General features: G+C 48.7%; 2 non-coding genes and 2 pseudogenes across 2 annotated transcripts; all 4 read left to right on the plus strand.

The window, feature by feature from the left end:
* The first annotated feature begins 6,128 nt into the window (after positions 1 to 6,128).
* Positions 6,129 to 6,304, plus strand: LOC123730569 (uncharacterized; annotated as a pseudogene).
* A 521-nt stretch (positions 6,305 to 6,825) lies between these two features.
* On the plus strand, positions 6,826 to 6,942 carry LOC123730642 (U5 spliceosomal RNA). The gene has a single exon (XR_006762077.1). It is a non-coding gene; the product is annotated as a U5 spliceosomal RNA (small nuclear RNA).
* Positions 6,943 to 12,525: 5,583 nt separating this feature from the next.
* On the plus strand, positions 12,526 to 12,701 carry LOC123730690 (uncharacterized; annotated as a pseudogene).
* Positions 12,702 to 13,390: 689 nt separating this feature from the next.
* LOC123730643 (U5 spliceosomal RNA) lies at positions 13,391 to 13,507 on the plus strand. Its single transcript, XR_006762078.1, has one exon. It is a non-coding gene; the product is annotated as a U5 spliceosomal RNA (small nuclear RNA).
* Positions 13,508 to 22,202: the final 8,695 nt, after the last annotated feature.

Here is a 22,202-nt window from a genome sequence, read left to right on the forward strand (position 1 = left end):
CCCTTGTTTATTCTTTGTCCTGGGTTAGGTGGTGGTTTTGGTGGTGGACTACAGGTGCACCAGCACCTGTAGGGTGAGTTTAAAGGCCCTCTGGTCTTTTTCTTTAGTTATTTAATTTATTTGTGTTTTTCCCCTGCTTGTCCTGTTTTGCATCTCTCCTCCCCTGTGTATCCTATAGTCCCCTCCTTAGCTCCTCCCATTGTCTTCAGTTGTGTGTTGTCTGCTAGCTGGGGTGGCTTTCTGGCTTGTCGGCCTGCTAGCTTTAGCTTGGCCTGCTAGCCTCCCGGCCCCTTAGGCGTGGCAGGCATTGTTTGACTGTTTTTTTTTTTTTCTTTACCCCCATCCCCTTTGTATCCTTAGTTTTTTTTTTCTGTTTCTTGTTATTTGTGTTGCCAACTGAGGGACCTTTTGCTGGCTAGCCCGCTAGCTGGTTAGCATAGCCTGGCCTGCTGGTGAGGCCTGCTAGCCTTCGTGTCCCTCAAGTTTGGGCAGGTGTTTGTTAGTCAGTGTGTCCTTTTTTCTCCCTTACCCCCCTTGTTCCCCTTTTACTTTAATTAATTTGTTTTGTTAGTCTTGTGCATTGTTAGTCTTACCCCCTAGTTTGTCTTCCCTTTTGGTTGGTGTGCCGTGTTTGTTTTTGTTGTAAGGCCTCTTGGCTGGTGGGTCTGCCAGCTGGTAGGCTTAGCCTGGCCTGCTGGCGGGGCCTGCTAGCTTTCTAGCCTTAGTTTGGTTGTGTGGTTTATTTTTTGTCTCTCCCTTTTGTGCCTCTCCCTCTTGTGGAAAATATAAAACAAAAAAATTCCCCTCCTAGTGTTACTTCCCATTGTTAATAAGATTAGTTTGGTGCTGTGCTAGATAGGTTGTTGTGTGTCCCGTGGTGCTGGTAGGCCCGGTTAGCTTAGTCTGGCCGAGCCTGCCAGCTTCCTCGGGTGTCTTACACCCCTTTCCTTCTTCCCAACCCCCTCCCCCCCCCCCTTCCTTTCCCTCCCTTTTTCCCTTCCCCTCCCCCCTTTTTACCGGTGTTGGGCTGTAAAGGGAGTGGGCCTCCATCATGTCAGCAGCACAGGTTGGCATGAGGAGGCACCATGCAGTGCGCCTCCTCTTAAAGGAGAAGGGAGGGAAAATAATGGAGTTATCCCGATTGGATTTCTCCAGAAAATTCCTCCAGAAAGAGCTCGGTTTCCATCCCGCGCAGGTAAACTGCATCTTAGCCCTTCCCTATGGGAAGGGCTTCGATGTCAGTTTTGCCAACGCCAGCTTCCTGCGGGAGTTCTGGGGGCAACTCCAGAACTCCCTGAACACCCAGGGGTCCCTCACAGCCATGTTTGAGGTGACCAAGCTGACGGATAATAGCATTAAAACCGTTATTATCCGTATGTACAATGAAACCGTACAGCCGGAGGACGTTGCAGTATGGCTGGGCAGGTACTGCAACGTGAAGGGGCCCTTGGTCCAGGTGAAGGATCCCGATGGGATCTGGACAGGGGCCTGGAGGGTGACTGTCCAGCAGAGGGAGGACCCTGGGGGCTATGGTGGGTTGAAAGCCATCCCATCCACCATAGTCCTCGGAGAGAATAGAGGCCATGTTCACTACCAGGACCAGCCCAAGCTGTGCCGTAAGTGTGGTGAACATGGCCACCTGGCAGAGGCCTGTAAAAGGTCGTCTGCATGAAGTGCCGGGAGGTGGGCCACCGCTACGAGGAGTGCACGAACGGAAGGTCGTGCAACCTCTGTGGCGAGCGGTCCCACCTCATCCGCGGCTGCCCCTTCTCCTGGGCCAATAAGGTCAGGGCCGAAAGGAGGGAGAGGGAGACGGCGGCCGCGGACCGGACTTCTGAGCGCCAAGGGGAGGGAACGGCAGTTGCCGAGGAGGTGGTGGTGGAGCCGGTGGTGGTTGAGAATGTAGTGGTGGAGCCGGTGGTAGTGGAGGGCGCGGAAGGTGCAGTGGTGGAAAAAGTGGGAGGAGAGGACAACCCCCCCCCCCAATCCCCCTGCCCCAGATTAATGTGACCCCTGAAGGAGAAAGGGCCGAGAAAGACGGCCCCGGAGAGATCTTGAGTGAGAACTCCCCAAGTGGGTCAGACAGTATGGAGACTGTGTCGGAAAGAGATATGGGAGAGGGGGTGGAGATTCTGGAGGAACACCTCCCCCCACGAAAAAGAAATGCGGAGGAGCTCTCCGACCCCGAACAAGGCGATGAGAAAAAGGGCAAGGTGGAATGGGAGAGCTCCCAGGGGGAGGAAGAACCCAGAACCTTCCCCCCCAACACAATCTCCTTTTTAAGTCCGGTTTTAACCTCCTCTCCCTGCCATCCCCCGTTACCCCGGCGGGAGAGAGAGGAAGTACCAGAAAAATAACCTCCTTTCAACTGTTTAAATGCCTTTTCATTTAGCATTGTTTTTACTCACCCTTTTATGGCTTTTAACATCACCACTATAAATGTGAGAAGTATAAAAACAGAAATAAGAGCACAGTCGGTTTTATCCTTTTTAGAAAGGTTTAATTCAGATGTGTTTTTATTACAGGAGTGTGGTCTACCCTTTTTATCCTCTTATAGGAAATGGGAGGACAAGTGGCAGCATGGGCCCTCCATTTGGAGTGGCTCAAATTTTAATAAAAATGACGGTGTTGCCATTTTAATCAAGACCCCACATGTGGTGGTGAGGGGGAGCACGGTGGTGGTAGGTGGGCGCGCTCTTTTAGCCAATTGTACTTTTATGGGGAGGGATTTTAACATGCTAAATGTGTATGGTTTTAACGATAAACATGACCGGTGCGCACTTTTAGAAGACTTGCAGTCCCACATGCTAGGGAGGGATCCTCTAGTGGTGGGTGGGGATTTTAATTGTGTTTTAAATAGAGCAGACAGGAGAGGGGCGGGAGAGGATTTTAAGGTAGATAGGTCAAGTGTTTTATTGCAAGGGCTGTGCAGGGATTTTAAACTGACTGACTGTTTTAAAACCCTGCATCCAAGAGAGGAGGGCTTCACCTGGACCAGTGGTGACGGCACCAGAGCCTCTCGCATTGACTATCTGTTTACCCGGGACTGCCCCCCAACTGATGCTAGAATAACCCCTGCCTTTTTCTCAGATCACGTAATGCTGACGTGCACCCTTTCACTAACTTCGGGTGTGACTGTGGGAAGAGGGCCCTGGAAATTGAACTGTTCCCTTTTAGAAGATGATAGAGTAGTTAGCCAGTACAGGGAGCAGTTCAGCCAGTGGCAGACGCTACAGGACTTCTTTGACACACGAGCACAATGGTGGGAAATGGTGAAGGGTAGGACGAGGACTTTCTTTAGAGAGATAGGAAAGAAGAAAAGCAAAGAAAAAGATAGACGCATGGTGGGACTGCAAAAGCGACTGGAAAGATATTTTAACCTTGGCCAACAGGGCTTTGATTTTAACTATGAAATTAAAGAAGTAAAAAAGGAAATGGCACTTTTAGCTGAACAGAAAAGTAAGGGGGTTATTTTAAGAAGTAAGGAGAGGGAATTAGAAGAGGGGGAGAAGTGTACAAGGTACTTTTTTAAGAAAATAGTTAGTAAGGGTAGGACAATGACAGGTTTAAAAAATAAAGATGGGTTTTTAAAAACAGACACAGAGGGAATGAAAGAAGTAGTCGAGGATTTTTATGGGGAACTGTTTGGGGAAAAAGTTGTATGTGAGGAAACCATGGGGGACGTTTTAACATACATTGACAAGATTTTACCCAACACAGACGACCTGACAAAAGACTTGACGAGGACAGAAATTGACCAAGGACTGAAACATTTTAAGAGGGGTAAATCACCGGGGGAGGACGGCCTCCCTTTGGAGTTTTATCTGACCTTTTGGGATGTTTTAGCCGATGAACTTCTGACTGTTTTTACTGACTTTGAATACCTCGACAGACTACCTGACAGTTTTAGAGTGGGGATCGTGACTCTTTTATATAAGAAAAACGACAGGACGGACCTGAAGAACTGGAGACCGATAACCCTTTTAAATTTTGATTGTAAACTTTTTACCAAGGTTTTAACACTCAGAATGTCTTCTGTCTTAGGGGAGGTGATCCACCCGGATCAAACCTGTGCCATTCCCGGAAGGAAGATCACGGACAGCCTGATACTGATCCGAGATGCCATCTGTTATGCGAGAGACAGAAACATGCGGCTTGTAGTCCTAAATTTAGATTTTGAAAAAGCCTTTGATCGGGTCTCGCACCAGTACCTCTTTAAGGTACTGCAAAAAATGGGTTTCCCGGACAGGTTTTTAGCTTGGGTGGGACTGCTGTACGGGGATATCACCAGCAAAATCCTTGTAAATGGGCATCTGTCAAAAGCAGTGGGAGTACACTGCGGCGTCCGTCAGGGCTGTCCGTTATCTCCCCTTCTGTTTGTGGCCGGCATTGAACCACTGGCACAGGTCTTGAGAAGGGACCAACGGATCAGTGGGGTGGGTATCCCGGGGAGTGGGGGGATGACCGCCAAGTGCGTTTTTTACATGGACGACGTCAACATTTTATGCACCGACCTTTTATCCGTCGACAGGACCCTGGACAGGACTGACTGGTACGGACGAGCCTCTGGGGCGAGACTGAACAGAGACAAGACAGAGGCCCAATTTTTCGGACCGTGGGCAGACCCAGACTTGACCAGACTACCACTGACTGTGAAAACGACGGACATAAGGGTACTCGGGGTAAAGTTTGACAGGGAGGGAGGAGGGAGAGGTAATTGGAGTGGGATCCTGGGGACAGTAAGACAGAGACTGGGATTTTGGGGACTACGACAGCTGACTTTTGAGGGCAAGGTTTTAATCATTAAAGCAGTGATTTTACCTGTGCTTTTATTAATCAGTTCTGTTTTTATCCCCCCTAGGAGAACTCTTTTAGCCCTGGAGCGGATGCTGTTTTACTTCTTGTGGGGGAGCAAGTGGGAGAGGCTGAGGAGGGAGGTGGTCAAGAGGCCCAGGTCCAAGGGGGGAAAGGCTTGCCTGACCTCTACTTGTTCCTGGGCAGCCGCTACACAGCGTTACATCTTACTCTTGCCACCTCCCCGGCCACCAATAAGACCCAGGCCCTCGCAAGGTTCTGGCTGGGATCTTACCTCAGGTCTCTGAGGCTGATCCCAGTCGACCTGCGAGCCCCAGTCTCTTTCCTGCTTCCCACACACTACGCCCAGCTCCAGAAGTTTTTAAGACATTTTAAATTGGAAAAAGAAGCAGTCACAGTTTTAACTAAACATCGCTCTCTTCTCTCTCTTGTGCAGGATCGGGAACCAGTGTGTCCAGTGCGCGGGCTTGCTATAGGCGAGCCCACAATGGTTTGGCGTAATGTGGCCCATCCTGCTCTCCTGAATCAGCACCGGGACCTGTCCTGGATGGTCGCCCATGAGATCCTCCCGGTCAGGGCCGTCATGCACTCCCGGGGCATGGCGAGGACATCCGCGTGCCCCCGTACAGGCTGTGGCCAAGAGGAGTCGGTGAGGCCGAAGGCCTATTCCACCAAAGGCCTTCACCAAGCTCTGGCCCACCCTCACGTGTCTGAAGGCAGCACTGTGGTCCTCCCGCAATCTGCTGGTAGCGAAACAGGTCAACACCACCCCCCAGGCAGTGGCCATGGTAGCCACAGAAGCCCTGGGGTGGTACAGAAGGAAGGGGGCCTCGACCCCAGGCGAAGGGTCCCCCACAACACCCAAGGTCCCTGCGGCCACGGCCTGACAGCGCTGCGGCGCCTAGGGCGATGCACCTAGGGGAGGTATCTCCTCTGGGCCCCGAAGGACGGGACGGTGATCGATTCGGAAGAGCAGGAGGAGGCAAGTTTGATAAGGACTCACCCCGCTCCTGTACAAGGGACCGAAGACAGCTTTTTAACAAGTGACTTTTTAAATACATTTTTTATGTCTTAAAAATGTTTTTCTTTTTTAAATCATTTGTACACATTTTAAATGGCTTTTACAGATTTGATGTTTTATACAACGAAAAGTACTTTCATTAATGGTTGTTTTTATTGGTGTAAACAACATGTACTTTTTAACAAATTCAAATGTAATTCAAATGCTGTGTTTTATGCCTCCATGCTGTTTGTTTGTGTATAAATGATGTAAAAATATAAATATGAGCTGTTTTTAAAGGAACTGTGACAATAAAACTTTTCCAAAAGAAAAAAATCTGTTCTTATCAGTTTAATATCTGATACGTCCCCCATCGGGGGACTACATATTAAATGGATTTTTCGAACAGGGAGTCGGAAATGGGGCTTGCTCCGTCCGCTCCACGCATCGACCCGGTATTGCAGTACCTCCGGGAACGGTGCAACACTTTTCTCCCATTGTCAAGGAAAAAGAAATACACCAAGCTATGTAAAACAGCTAGCAGAAGAAGAGAAGGAATGAAAAAAGAAGAATCATCCAAACTGAAACAAGTGCGAAGCCCCCTTCATGGGGGTCCCCCGTTTTCCCGCCATTTTACTTAAAAAAAAAAAAACATTGGCCAGGAGTGTGTGTGTGTGTGTGTGTTTTTGAGCCCCCACCAAAAAATACAATCACTTCACCAGGATTGTGTGTGTGTGTGTGTGTGTGTGTGTGTGTGTGTGTGTGTTTTTGAGCCCCCCCAAAAAATACAATCACTTCACCAGGATTGTGTGTGTGTGTGTGTGTTTTTGAGCCCCCCCCCAAAATACAATCACTTCACCAGGATTGTCTATCTGTCTGTCTGTCTGTCTGTCTGTGACTTTTTACCCACAGCCCTCGAAAACTTGGAAGAGTGGGTTCGGGGACCACCCGCGGGGACCCGGCCTAGAGTGCACCGTGTGTGTCTCGGGCCCCGACCTCTGACTTCCATACGACTCTGGTTTCTCTTCATTACGCACAAGCCTTTCGCCTTTTACTAAAGACTTCCGTGGAGAGGAACACTTACGAGTTCAACGTATTTTTGGAAGGGCTTTGCTTCTGGCAGAGCCCGGTATCTTGTTTTAAGAGAAATTGACAGAGATGACGCCGATACTTTTTGCTCAGGCGTTTGACTTGAAGCCGGCTGACCGACCTGCGTATTTTTTCCACTCAAAGTAGTCGCTCGGGCAATTGAGTTCAAGCCCGACGATGACTGGTGTATTTGCCGGGCATTGAACTAATAGTCGCACTAGGATTAAAGAGCTAGTGACCTAACGATGCATTAGCGACTTAAAAAAAAAAACACACCCGCCTGTCACCAGGGAAGCGTTGGGTGAGGAGGAGCCAACTTTTGCCAAACCGATGAGGTCTGCCGAGGCCCCCGGGGGCCCGGCGGGTGCAGGGGTCAATTTGTGGGTTATCGCTTGTCGGCCTTTTGGCTAAGTTCAAGTTTGGTACTGCGGTGCCGTAACCCCTTAGTCAAAAGCCGAAGGCTGGTGGGCGGTAAGTTTTGTTTGGAAACTTTTCCAACAAATTCTTTTGAGCGCGCCATTGTCGAGGAGGAGATGGCGCGCAATCCAGCCAGCAGGTCAGTCCCAGGGATGGGACTGGCAAATACGATTCGGTTTGCGTGGAGGAATAAGGAGCAGGAGCCAGCCGGGAGAGAAACCTTCGGAAGGACTGTACTGATGGGAGCATTGAAGCTGGCCGTGAAAGACGTTTTCTGCCTCCAGGGGAACCCGATGGAGGGAGCTTTTGACGTGACCTTCTACACTGAGCTAAGACACGACGAGATTTTGAAAAAAGTGAAAGAGTTGGGAGGAGATCATCCGATGTGCCATTACGAAGTATCAAGCCTGGCAAGGAACAACTTCAGGGTGGTGACTGTTAACCTCTACAACCCGCATGTCAAGGACGAAGAGGTGAGGGCCTTTCTGGGGAGATATATGGACAGTGTATCCTCAGCAAGGCTCTTCAGGGACTCCCTGGGCTTCTGGAATGGGAGGAGAGGATTCCAGGCCTTGCTCAGGGAGGACCCTAAGGGTTTGGGAGGCTACCTCCATCCCCCTGCAATGTTCTCCCTGGGGGCTGACAGGGGGACGTTATTTTATGCCCGTCAGCCTCCATTCTGCAGGCGTTGTATGGCCTACGGTCATACCGTGGCCTCGTGCAGCACTAGGAAGTGCAGATTCTGCGGATCAGCTGAGCATGAGGCCAAGGACTGTGACGAGCCTAAGGCTTGCCACGGGTGTGGCTCGTCGGCACACCTGTGGCGGGATTGCCCGGCTCGTCATAGGTCATACGCGTCTGCAGCTGGAGGGAGAGCAGGGGATGGGGGTAGAGAGGACAAGGACGACGGAGCGGGCCAGGATGGAGAGACAGCACGGGAGGAGAAGGTGGCCCCTAGAGAAGAGGGGCAAAGGAGCGAGAAGGCCGGAGCAGATGGGGAGGAGGGTCACAAAGAGGAAGTAGGCCAGAGAGTGGAGAGGCAGGAGACGAAGACAACGGTGAGAGAGGAGGTGGAGAAGGACACGGAGACAGGCCCAGAGGGGGATTTGGAGGGGGGGTGGAGGGAAGGAGTGGGGAGACAGTGATATGTCAAGTGCCCTGGTGGAGGAGATGAGTGGCATGGTGGAGAAGCTGGGGGGAGGGGGGCGATGTCTCCCCTTTGCCACCCACACCGAAGAAGAAAGGGAAGAGGCGTGCCATGGAAGACAAGAAGGAGAGCACTGGGGGGGAAGGGGAGGCCAAGAGAGCAATGGGAAAAAAGGAGGGAAGGAGGGGGAAACCTCAGCTTCCTCATTGGATTTCACTGTCACTGGACCGCTGGGGGAACTGGATCTCCCGGGAGGGGCTCAGGAGCTGCGGACTGGGGTGCTGTGGTCCCTTTTTGGTGATGAAGGGTCCCCTTTTTTCTGCCCAGCCAGCGGGGAGGCAGGGGAAATGGAGGATTTGGGTGGCCAACACCATTCCTGCATCCTGGATTGGGGAGATGGAGGAAGACGGGGGGCGTCAGGAAAGGAGAGGACGTCCCCGCTGGATGAGATGGAGCAGGGGAGCATCGGGTGAGCCTCCTTTTTATTTTTGTGTGTTTTGGGGGTGAGGGTTTCTTTGTTTTATTTATAAATAAATCTTTCTGTTACTTTTCTTAGTTTAAATGTAAGGGGATTAAGGGATTTTGTTAAGAGGAGGGCGGTTTTAGTTATTTAGAGGGTGTGGGGTTTGATTTCTGTTTTTTACAGGAGGTTCACCTGAGGGATGGAGGGGATGTAAATAGATTTAGGAGGGAGTGGGATAAGGGAGATTCGTATTGGGGTATAGGAGGGGTGCACTCAACAGGGGTAGGAATTTTGTGTGGGAATAGGGAAATTAAAATTGAGAGCACTTTTGTCATAATGCAGGGGAGGGTTTTAGGGATAGATGTAACATTTAGGGAGGGTAGATATAGGTTAATTGGGGTGTACGGGCCACAGGTGGCGGCAGACAGGAGGGAGATGGTGGACTGTCTGGCGCCCCTGTGTGTCACAAATAGGCACTTGGTGATAGGAGGGGATTTCAACATAGATTTAGGGTTAGTGGGTGATAGTAGTGCAGGCGCCATCACCGGGCTAATGGCTTGCCATGGTCTGGTTGATGGAGGCCTGCACTCTACTCCGACAATGGCTGGTCCCACATGGCGCAACTCCCGGGGGTTGCGCGGAGGCTCGACTATATTTTTCTATCTAGGTCTTTGGGTCAGTTGTCTGGGCGGCTGCTGCCTGTGTTCTTCTCAGATCACGACGGGGTGCTCCTGCAGGTGGGGTCGCCAGTCTGCCTCTTCGGTAGGGGGTACTGGAAGTTAGATCGGGATGTGCTGGAGGAGCAAGCTTTCGTCGACGCCTTTTTTGGTTTCTTTCGGGGGCTTGAAGGCCTCCGGTCCATGTGCGAGGGGGTGTTAGAGTGGTGGGATTTAGTTAAGGTAAGGATTAAGGCCTTTATAATAGGATATTGCAAGAGGGAAAAAAGGGAGGAAAGGAGGGAGGTGGATCGTATCCAAAGGTTGATTGAACTTGAGTATGAGGCAGGCAACCTCGGTGGATCGATTGACTGGGAGAGATCCACAGCCCTGAAGGCGCAGCTCAGGGAGCTGCAGGAGCGGAAGGCTCGAGCTTTCCTGGAGCGTGCGCATAATGGCTTTTTAGAACACAATGAGACTTGTTCCGCTATGTTCTTTAAGTCAGTTAGGGGCAGACAGAGTAGGAAGGTAATGCATGGGGTTAGGGAAGAAAATGGCAGTATAGTAAGAAAGCCGGAGGAGATGGTCAGGGTGACAACTGATCATTTCCGAGGTTTATTTAAGGAGAGGGTAATAGATGTAGAGCAGGGAAATGTGTTTTTAGAACACCTGTCCCGGCGATTGCCGGAGGACATTAGAGATGTGATGGAGGCTCAGATCTCCCTCGAAGAGGTTGAGAGCGCTCTCAGGAGGATGGGAAAAGGGAAGGTGCCTGGGATGGATGGGCTGCCGTCCGAGTTTTACCTCAAGTTTTGGGGTATACTTGGACCAGTGGTCCTCGAAGTCTTGAAGGCCATCCTTGAGACGGGGGTCCCGGGGGGATCAATGGCTGTTGGTGTGCTGTCACTTCTTTACAAGAAGGGGGAAGTAACAGACCTTAGCAACTGGCGGCCGTTGACCATGCTGTGCGTAGACTATAAGTTGTTAGCAAAGGTCTTAGCGGACCGGTTGCGCACTGCCCTTCCCTACGTCGTCCATGAGGATCAGACGTGCGGGGTAGAGGGCCGCTCTATTAGGTGGAACCTACAGTTGATCAGGGACTCCATCGCTTGGGTAGAAGACAGAGGGCTGCCTTTAATGGTAGCAGCGCTGGATCAGGCGAAAGCCTTTGATCGCGTGAATAGATCCTTTCTATTCAGGGTGTTAGGTAGATTAGGATTTGGGGAGAAGTTTATAGGGTGGATCCGTACATTATATGTCGGAGCGGGGTGCCTGGTTAGCGTAAATAGTCACTTAGGTGACGTTTTTGACCTCTCGTCTGTGGTCAGGCAGGGATGCCCGCTCTCGGCTCTCCTCTTCGTTCTGTACATGGAGCCTCTGGGGGCTGTCATTAGGGCAGACACAGGGGTGGAGGGCTTGCTTATACCTGGAAGTGGCGGTCACCGTGTCAAGTTGACGCAGTACGCCGACGACACATCCTTGCTGCTTTGCAAAGACTCGTGCCTGACAAGGTCCCTTGCCATCATTGGGGACTTCACCAGAGCGTCCGGGGCGGTTCTTAACCATGCGAAGTCTTCCGTTAAGTTTTTCGGAAGATGGAGTGGTAGGACGGATGTGCCCGGAGGGTTGTCTCTCTGTAACGGGGCCCTGAGGATTCTCGGGGTCCATTTTGAGACCTCCGGCTCAGCGACGCTGAACTGGAACATGCGTATCGCAGTGGTACAGAGGAAGCTAGCGATGTGGAAGGCTAGGTCTTTGTCCTTTTTGGGCAAGGTCCTGGTTCTCAAGGTGGATGTATTGCCATCTCTATTGTACTTGGCGTACATCTACCCATTGCCGGCTTGTCTGAGGAGGCCTCTAGTGAGGCTGGTGTTTCAGTTCATGTGGGGTGGCAGGTACGAGTGGGTCGCCAGGGCACGCATGATCTGTCCCATCGGGGAGGGAGGTAGGGGGTACCACATCTCCCCCTCAAGCTGGACGCAATTTTTGTTTCTTTTCTGTTGACGGAGCTTGCTCAGCCAGTACTACACCCGTCCGGTTACCTCCTGCGAGTGTTCTTCTCGTATCAGGCGAGAAGCGTAATGGTGTGGTCTAACACGGGTCCTCGGGCGGAACAGCTGCCGTGGCACTTTGGCCATGCGGCCAAGTGGTTGCGTGCACACCCCGAGGTTGAAGTCGCCCGAGTAGGTTTAGATCACAGGCACCTGTACGAGGAGGTCAGACGGGCAGTAAGTCCGGCACCTGTGGTGGGCATCCCGGCGGTGGTCTTGGAAGGAGTCCAGGCGTGGGGTCTAGACAACAGGCTCAAGGACCTGAATTGGTTGAGCCTCCACAAGTGTTTGCCGGTGCGCTCCACCATGTACCGGCATGGCTTGGCGCGATCCCCCACCTGCCCAAGACCTTCTTGTGGCAGGGAGGAGACTGTGCGCCATGTCTTTTGGGACTGTGCCATTGCCGGAGTAGTATGGGCGAAGGCACGGGTGTTGTTAGGAAGGGTTAGAGGGGATTTTGTACCGACTTGGGCTAGGTTAGAGAGAGGTGTAGGGAGAGCGAGGGGGACGGATAGGGATAGGTTTCTGCTCTGGCTTCTCATGAGCCTCTTTAAGCGGGGGCTGTGGGAAGCCAGGCAGAACATGGTCACGACAGGGAGAGATTGGGGGGTGGAAGGAATAGTGAGGAGGGTGGAAGGAGATTTGAGAGGGAGGAGACGAAGTGGGGGCAGCACGCTGCCCGGGAGAGATGGAAGGGGGGATTAGGGCTGGGGATATTTTAGATTAGGGACGGGGAGATAGGGAAAGTTAGTGTGTAGGATGACGGGGAGGGACGATGCTCCCCTGAGTTTTTGTTTTGGATTACATTATAATTTAAAAATGCCAGTACGATTTGAATTTGAATGAATGTATGATTTTGTAAGAATGAATGGCATTGAATGTAATAAATTATTTTTTCTAAAAAAAATATCTGTTCTTATCAGTTTAATATCTGATACGTCCCCCATCGGGGGACTACATATTAAATGGATTTTTCGAACAGGGAGTCGGAAATGGGGCTTGCTCCGTCCGGCTCCACGCATCGACCCGGTATTGCAGTACCTCCGGGAATGGTGCAACACTTTTCTCCCATTGTCAAGGAAAAAGAAATACACCAAGCTATGTAAAACAGCTAGCAGAAGAAGAGATGGAATGAAAAAGAAGAATCATCCAAACTGAAACCAGTGCGAAGCCCCCTTCATGGGGGTCCCCCGTTTTCCCGCCATTTTACTTAAAAAAAAAAAACATTGGCCAGGATTGTGTGTGTGTGTGTGTGTTTTGAGCCCCCCAAAAATACAATCACTTCACCAGGATTGTGTGTGTGTGTGTGTGTGTGTGTGTGTGTGTGTTTTGAGCCCCCCAAAAATACAATCACTTCACCAGGATTGTGTGTGTGTGTGTGTGTGTGTGTGTGTGTGTGTGTTTTTGAGCCCCCCCAAAAATACAATCACTTTACCAGGATTGTGTGTGTGTGTGTGTGTGTGTGTGTGTTTTTGAGCCCCCCCAAAAATACAATCACTTCACCAGGATTGTGTGTGTGTGTGTGTGTGTGTGTTTTTTGAGCCCCCCAAAAAATACAATCACTTCACCAGGATTGTGTGTGTGTGTGTGTGTTTTGAGCCCCCCCAAAAAATACAATCACTTCACCAGGATTGTCTGTCTGTCTGTCTGTGACTTTTTACCCACAGCCCTCGAAAACTTGGAAGAGTGGGTTTGGGGACCCGGCCTAGAGTGCACCGTGTGTGTCTCGGGCCCCGACCTCTGACTTCCATACGACTCTGGTTTCTCTTCATTACGCACAAGCCTTTCGCCTTTTACTAAAGACTTCCGTGGAGAGGAACACTTACGAGTTCAACGTATTTTTGGAAGGGCTTTGCTTCTGGCAGAGCCCGGTATCTTGTTTCAAGAGAAATTGACAGAGATGACGCCGAGACTTTTTGCTCAGCCGTTTGACTTGAAGCCGGCTGACCGACCGGCGTATTTTTTCCACTCAAAGTAGTCGCTCGGGCAATTGAGTTCAAGCCCGACGATGACTGGTGTATTTGCCGGGCATTGAACAAATAGTCGCACTAGGATTAAAGAGCTAGTGACCTAACGACGCATTAGCGACTTTTAAAAAAAAACACACCCGCCTGTCACCAGGGAAGCGTTGGGTGAGGAGGAGCCAACTTTTGCCAAACCGATGAGGTCTGCCGAGGCCCCCGGGGGCCCGGCGGGTGCAGGGGTCAATTTGTGGGTTATCGCTTCTCGGCCTTTTGGCTCAGATCAAGCTTGGTACCGAGGTGCCCCAAAGCCCGCTGAGCCAGAAGGTCGAAGGAAGGCAGGAGGGAGGATTTTTTTTCATTATTTTTTGGAGGGAATCGGATTTTCCGATTTTCCATTTTTTTGGCTTCTTGTGCAAGAGAGCTGTTTTTGGAAAAAGATGAAGCAGGAAAAATCAAGCAGAGCAGTACCAGGGATTGGTTTGGCCAACACGGTGAGGTTTTCATGGACGGAAAAGGAGATGGAGCCGTGGGGAAGAGAGACGTTTGGGAGAAATATCCTGATTGGGTGCCTAAAACTACAGGTCAAAGATGTTTTCTGCCTTCAAGGAAACCCGATGGAGAAAGCATTTGATGTGATGTTTCATGTGGAGGAGAAGCATGATGACATTATGAAGAAGGTGAGGGAAGGGAAAGGAGCAAGACCCCTGTGCCATTACCAGGAACGGGGTTCCGCTAGCGGAATGTTTGTCCTCAACAATTTAAAGGCAATGCTACCAAACACTAATTTAGTGTATGTAAACTTCTGACCCACTGGGAATGTGATGAAAGAAATAAAAGCTGAAATGAATCTGTACTATTTTTTCTGACATTTCACATTCTTAAAATAAAGTGGTGATCCTAACTGACCAAAGACATTTTTACTAGGATTAAATGTCAGAAATTGTGAAAAACTGGGTTTACATGTATTTGCCTAAGGTGTATGTAAACTTCCGACTTCAACTGTACTCATCTGCCAAAACAGCAGCTTCAGATGCAGTCCGTATGATGGGTACAATAAACATCATACTCCAACTCATGGTGAGCGTTATCTGTCAATATTAATGAGACTACGACATATGGAAAAGTTAGACCAGACAGTAAGCCTACTTCAGGCTGGTATTTTATGTCTTCAAGAGATACTGGACTGACAGTATGATGGATGGAGTAAGAAAGCGGTGGATGGATTTGCTTTATTTTAATAAATGGTAGGGAGAGGACGTGTCGGGTTGCTATTTTAATTAAGCGGGATAGTGTGCAGAATATTAGGGAAGTGCACACGGGTAAGGGTAGGCTTTTGAATGTTTATGCACCTAATAATGAGATTGACCGAGCCGTGATTTTTCAGTCACTTGAGCAACATTGTGTGTGTAACTGTATATTGGTTGTGGGATTTTAACATTCGTTTGACTAAACTGGACACGTCAAGGAGTACATTGTTGTGCTCTGATCCGTCTAGGCTAGTCTTGCTGGGGGTAATGAAGGATCATTGAGTGATGCATGTCGGGGTATACATCCAGGTGAGAGCTTTCTCAAGGAGGCAGGTTGTTTTAAAACGGTCTCAGGCAAAGCCGCATTGATTATTTTTTAGCGGCTGTAAATGTGGTGCAATATGTTCACAAGATTTGGTATGATTTACATTTTTTAAGTGATCACCCCTCTCTTGGGTTCCTGCTGGGTCATAGTGTGCCTACTAGAGGGGGTGGTGTACGGTGTTTGAATGCTGAGCTACTAAAAAAAGAAATATATATTAATATGATTGACGATTGTTTTAAACGTGTTTATATTGGATTGTGGTGGGAGGGTCTAAACGAGAAGATTAGAGGGTTGAGTGTTGACTATTCAAGACAGAGAAATTTTATTTTAAAGAGGGAGCGTATAGCTTTGAATAAACGACTTGACATTGAGCTGGAAAAAGTCGACACGGTGGAGGGTTATGATGTGGCAGGCTTTATGGAAGCTCAGGCTGCTGTACATAACTTTGAAAAGAGTGCATGTATGGGGGCAATGGGGGGTGGCGATCAAGGCTGTAGTGTGGAGGTTTTAGGTTTTATTGATGCTAAATTATCTGATGCTGAACGAAAAATGTATGACAACGATATGACGGTGATTGAGATACGGGAGGCTGTCTTGGCCAGTAATAGGGAGAAAAAAAAAGTCTGGGGTCAGATGGGCTGAAAAGTGAGTTATCATCAATTTGTGGATAATTTAGCACCTGTATTGTTGGACGTGTACATGGAACGGGCACAGGTAGTTCCAGAATCATTGTCCACAAGATCGTTAAATATTATAAAACAAATTGAGCAGGGAGAAGCTGGAAAATTTTAAGCCTTTAAGTTTATGGAATACTGATAAGATTTTGCGCTAACCGTGTTAATAAAGCGATGGGGAGTATCATATCTGAGTCAGACGTACAGTGTTCCTGGGAGGGATATTACTTGTACAATAAGGGATGTTGTGAGGCATAGTGCTTAGCCTAGATTTGAACAAGAAAACTAACTTGTGAATGTAGGCATGTGAGGGATGTAATGGAAATGCATGGATGAAGGTAAAATGTGTGTAAGTGTTAAAGGTGCACCTAATCAAAAACAATCAACCAGATCACAAAACAAAATGGTGCTTGTGGAGAGAGAGAGAGAGAGAGGCAGGACTGGGCATCAGGACCTTTTATCACCTAGTTGATCCCAAACCCAGGTGCAACTTGTCACCTTAATAACGACCCAATCAGCTCCACCTGTCCCCAATCTGCAAATATAAACACAAACACAGAGAAGGAGGCAAGGAAACCGAGGGGGTGTAACACCCCATCCTATGAAAATCAGGAACTAACAAAGCCCTGAAAACAAAACCCACAACCACACCAATACACCTTGTCAAAAACCATAACTAATAAAGGTTCATACACAAAATACTATAAAGGTAAGAGGCCCATCGGATTCCCACGGTACCTGGAAGCAATTTAAGAGAAAGAAATGGAGACCAAGTGACAGGAGAGTAGAAGCCAGAGCAACAGTGTTAGGTCGCGTCAATTCGAATCTGGTATCAGAACAAAATAGTCAGCACATAGTAACTTCTGATTTCTTTGTACTTTAATTAATGCAAACACATTTATGGTAAATATGATGTTCGTATATACGGGGTCGCTGTGTCACCATGCAGGGCAGACAGAGAACTGAGTTACACATCCTTTGCTTCTCATTAAATACTCTGACAGAGATAGTTCCCGATCACTGCAGGCCTGTCAGAGGGAGAATGAGCGTGGTTTAAACTTACTTATCCTACCGTTGGCGTGCAGGTTGGTCCCAACCTCGAGACGCCTCCTGTTGCCGGGCGTAGTTATTATCTTTGGCAGTCGATTTATCTTGTGACTTCGCTATGCACAGTTCTCTAAAACCCCGACACCCCTCCGCATATACATTTCGCCGTTATCTTTTAACAAGCTCTTCCACATCCCTGATTTACAGCATCTGCATTCTTTCCATATGACTCACCATCCCATGAGCCCCTTCCTCTCACACAGCAGTATGCTCTTATCATATAGAGTATAAACTTAATATTATAGCATAGCTTTTTTGGTATATTATATAGGTTATGCAAACAAATAGTTGGGCAAACCCTAACAACAGGAAGGACAAAATAAACCCTGTACAGACCACCAACCAAAAATGAAAACAAACAACGAAGGCGTCCGAAGATCGACTAAATCGGTGCACGGGAAAGCACATCAGCCACCACATTATCCACACTTTTTACATGTCGTACATCCAAATGGAACGCCTGCAGGAACAAACACCAGCGCATAAGCATGGTGTGCAGGAAAGTATGTGGGTTGTGGTCAGTGTAAACCACAATAGGGACCACACATATGCTGCAACGCCCTCCTTCTCCCCCACTGAATAATTAAACTGATAGTTATTTCTCCCAAAAGTTTAACAGCTAACAGGATGTTCAACACCCCCATCTGCTTGAAGCAACACTACACCTAAGTTACTGGCATCCACATATAGGCTGAAGGCAGTTCCAATCATGGGTCTGCCAACACAGGGTCAGAGCTAAGAAGCAGTTTCACATTTTCAAAAGCACTCTGACAGCAGGAAGACCAGATTCATTCCAAGATGGCGTAGCAGTCAGACGTCTTTGTCTTTTGTGTGCCTTGTATATATCTTTTTAAATATTTTCTTAAACCTCAACTTCTAAATACACTCCTGCAACCCGCCTCACCCAATGTGGCGTGGATCAGTTTTTTCCTAAAGTATTTCTATTTACTTCGGATCTGGAATCCCTCAACTGAAGCTAGCCAGCCAATTTATCTACCTACCTGCTAGCGGTCATCAGCTAAACTTTAGCTCGGAAAGCTCTCGCCAGTTCGTACAACGTGACTCAAACCAGAGCATAACGGACCTCTTTTTTTTCTCTCGATATCCCCGGATTCCTACCGCAAACTCAATATTTTCATCTGGATCTTCGCAACTAGCTAACCGCAATCCCGGGTGACTACTCCTGGCTAGCGTTTCCATCCCGGAGCAAGCACCAATTAGCCTGAAGCTAGCCCGGCTTGGGCTCCTGGGCTACCGCTGAAGCTACAATATCCGGACCTCTTCTACTGCCGGTACGGGGCACGGAACCCCGCCGATCCACTACGACTGGAATACCGGCATAATCTGCCTGAGGATTCAACAGGCCCCTCAGGCGCAATGTCTGCTGAAGACCAGTAGCTACTTGGAACCCTACTAATCCACGACTGGTCTATAGATGTCACCGCACGAAGAGGCAAAAACAGACTTACCTCCATCGTGACATCCCCCAAAGGCCCTTCTGCTAACTTGCTAGCCCTGGTCAACTAACTGCTAGCTTGTTAGCACCGGCCTGCTGACTGTCTGAATCGCCGTGTCCCCAGCCAGCCCAACCACTCACTGGACACATATGTTCACTTGGCTATGCATGCCTCTCTCTAATATCAATATGCCTCGTCCATTACTGTCCTGGTTAGTGATAACTGTCTTATTTCACTGTAGAGCCCCCTAGTCCTGCTCAATATGCCTTAACCAACCATGTTGTTCCACCTCCTACATATGCAATGACATCATCTGGTTTAAAAGTCTCTAGAGACTATATCTCTCTCATCATTACTCAATGCCTAGGTTTACCTCCAATGCACTCACATCCTACCTTACCTTTGTCTGTACACTATGCCTTGAATCTATGCTATTGTTCCTAGAAACCTGCTCCTTTTACTCTCTGTTCCGAACGTGCTAGACGGCCAGTTCGTATAGCCTTTAGCCGTACCCTTATCCTCTGTTCCTCTGGTGATGTGGAGGTTAATCCAGGTCCTGCCTGCAGTGCCTAGCTCCACTCCCCAGGTGCTCTCATTTGTTGACTTCTGTAACTGTAAAAGCCTTGGTTTCATGCATGTTAACATTAGAAGCCTACTCCCTAAGTTTGTTTTATTCACTGCTTTAGCACACTCTGCCAACGCGGATGTCCTAGCCGTGTCTGAATCCTGGCTTAGGAAAACCACCAAAAAGCCTGAAATCTCCATCCCTAAATACACTGCTCAAAAAAATAAAGGGAACACTTAAACAACACAATGTAACTCCATGTCAATCACACTTCTGTGAAATCTAACTGTCCACTTAGGAAGCAACACTGATTGACAATACATTTCACATGCTGTTGTGCAAATGGAATTGGAAAATATAGGCAATTAGCAAGACACCCCCAATAAAGGAGTGGTTCTGCAGGTGGTGTCCACAGACCACTTCTCAGTTCCTATGCTTCCTGGCTGATGTTTTGGTCACTTTTGAATGCTGGCGGTGCTTTCACTCTAGTGGTAGCATGAGACAGAGTCTACAACCCACACAAGTGGCTCAGGTAGTGCAGCTCATCCAGGATGGCACATCAATGCGAGCTGTGGCAAGAAGGTTTGCTGTGTCTGTCAGCGTAGTGTCCAGAGCATGGAGGCGCTACCAGGAGACAGGCCAGTACATCAGGAGACGTGGAGGAGGCCGTAGGAGGGCAACAACCCAGCAGCAGGACCGCTACCTCCGCCTTTGTGCAAGGAGGAGCAGGAGGAGCACTGCCAGATCCCTGCAAAATGACCTTCAGCAGGCCACAAATGTGCATGTGTCTGCTCAAACGGTCAGAAACAGACTCCATGAGGGTGGTATGAGGGCCCGACGTCCACAGGTGGGGGTTGTGCTTACAGAACAACACCGTGCAGGACGTTTGACATTTGCCAGAGAACACCAAGATTGGCAAATTTGCCACTGGCACCCTGTGCTCTTCAGATGAAAGCAGGTGCACATGTGACAGAGTCTGGAGACGCCGTGGAGAACGTTCTGCTGTCTGCAACATCCTCCAGCATGACCGGTTTGGCGGAGTGTGTCAGCAGTTCCTGCAAGAGGAAGGCATTGATGCTATGGACTGGCCCGTCCGTTCCCCAGTCCTGAATCCAATTGAGCACATCTGGGACATCATGTCTCGCTCCATCCACCAACACCACGTTGCACCACAGACTGTCCAGGAGTTGGCGGATGCTTTAGTCCAGGTCTGGGAGGAGATCCCTCAGGAGACCATCCGCCACCTCATCAGGAGCATGCCCAGGCGTTGTAGGGAGGTCATACAGGCACGTGGAGGCCATACACACTACCGAGCCTCATTTTGACTTGTTTTAAGGACATTACATCAAAGTTGGATCAGCCTGTAGTGTGGTTTCCCACTCCAAATCCAGACCTCCATGGGTTGATAAATTGGATTTCCATTGATTCTTTGTGTGATTTTGTTGTCAGCACATTCAACTATGTAAAGAAAAAAGTATTTAATAAGATTATTTCATTCATTCATATCTAGGATGTGTTATTTTAGTGTTCCCTTTATTTTTTTGAGCAGTGTATAACATTTTCCGCCAAGATAGAACTTTCAAAGGGGGCGGAGTTGCAATCTACTGCAAAGATCTGTCTTACTATCCAGGTCTGTACCCAAACAATTTGAACTTCTACTTTTAAAAATCCACCTCTTTAAAAACAAGTCTCTCACCATTGCCGCTTGCTATATAGACCACCCTCTGCCCCCAGCTGTGCTCTGGACACCATATGTGAACTGATTGCCCCAAATCAATCTTCAGAGCTCATGCTGCTAGGTGACCTAAACTGGGACATGCTTAACACCCCAGCCATCCTTCAATCTAATCTTGATGCCCTCAATCTCACACAAATTATCAATGAACCTACCAGGTACATCCGCAAACACGGGCACTCTGATAGATATCATCCTAACTAACTCGCCCTCCAAATACACCTCTGCTGTTTTCAATCAAGATCTCAGCGATCACTGCCTCATTGCCTGCATCCGTAATGGGTCTACGACCACCCCTCATCACTGTCAAACGCTCCCTAAAACACTTCTGCGAGCAGGCCTATCTAATCGACCTGGCCGGGGTATCCTGGAATGACAGTAGAGGATGCCTGGTTATTCTTTAAAAGTGCCTTCCTCACCATCTTAAATAAGCATGCCCCATTCAAAAAATGTAGAACCAGGAATAGCTATAGTCCTTGGTTCATTCCAGACCTGTCTGCCCTTGCCCTTACCACAACCCACTTACTTTCCTGCACACCATGCTTTGCCCAAATCACAGGATTATGCTCTGGTGTTTGTTCCTGCAGGCGTTCCATTTGGATGTACGACATGTAAAAAGTGTGGATAATGTGGTGGCTGGTGTGCTTTCCCGTGCACCGATTTAGTCGATCTTCGGACGCCTTCGTTGTTTGTTTTCATTTTTGGTTGGTGGTCTGTACAGGGTTTATTTTGTCCTTCCTGTTGTTAGGGTTTGCCCAACTATTTGTTTGCATAACCTATATAATATACCAAAAAAGCTATGCTATAATATTAAGTTTATACTCTATATGATAAGAGCATACTGCTGTGTGAGAGGAAGGGGCTCATGGGATGGTGAGTCATATGGAAAGAATGCAGATGCTGTAAATCAGGGATGTGGAAGAGCTTGTTAAAAGATAACGGCGAAATGTATATGCGGAGGGGTGTCGGGGTTTTAGAGAACTGTGCATAGCGAAGTCACAAGATAAATCGACTGCCAAAGATAATAACTACGCCCGGCAACAGGAGGCGTCTCGAGGTTGGGACCAACCTGCACGCCAACGGTAGGATAAGTAAGTTTAAACCACGCTCATTCTCCCTCTGACAGGCCAGCAGTGATCGGGAACTATCTCTGTCAGAGTATTTAATGAGAAGCAAAGGATGTGTAACTCAGTTCTCTGTCTGCCCTGCGTGGTGACACAGCGACCCCGTATATACGAACATCATATTTACCATAAATGTGTTTGCATTAATTAAAGTACAAAGAAATCAGAAGTTACTATGTGCTGACTATTTTGTTCTGATACCAGATTCGAATTGACGCGACCTAACACTGTTGCTCTGGCTTCTACTCTCCTGTCACTTGGTCTCCATTTCTTTCTCTTAAATTGCTTCCAGGTACCGTGGGAATCCGATGGGCCTCTTACCTTTATAGTATTTTGTGTATGAACCTTTATTAGTTATGGTTTTTG

The sequence above is a fragment of the Salmo salar genome, chromosome ssa25 (assembly GCF_905237065.1).
Source record: "Salmo salar chromosome ssa25, Ssal_v3.1, whole genome shotgun sequence".
NCBI classification, from domain to species: domain Eukaryota; kingdom Metazoa; phylum Chordata; class Actinopteri; order Salmoniformes; family Salmonidae; genus Salmo; species Salmo salar.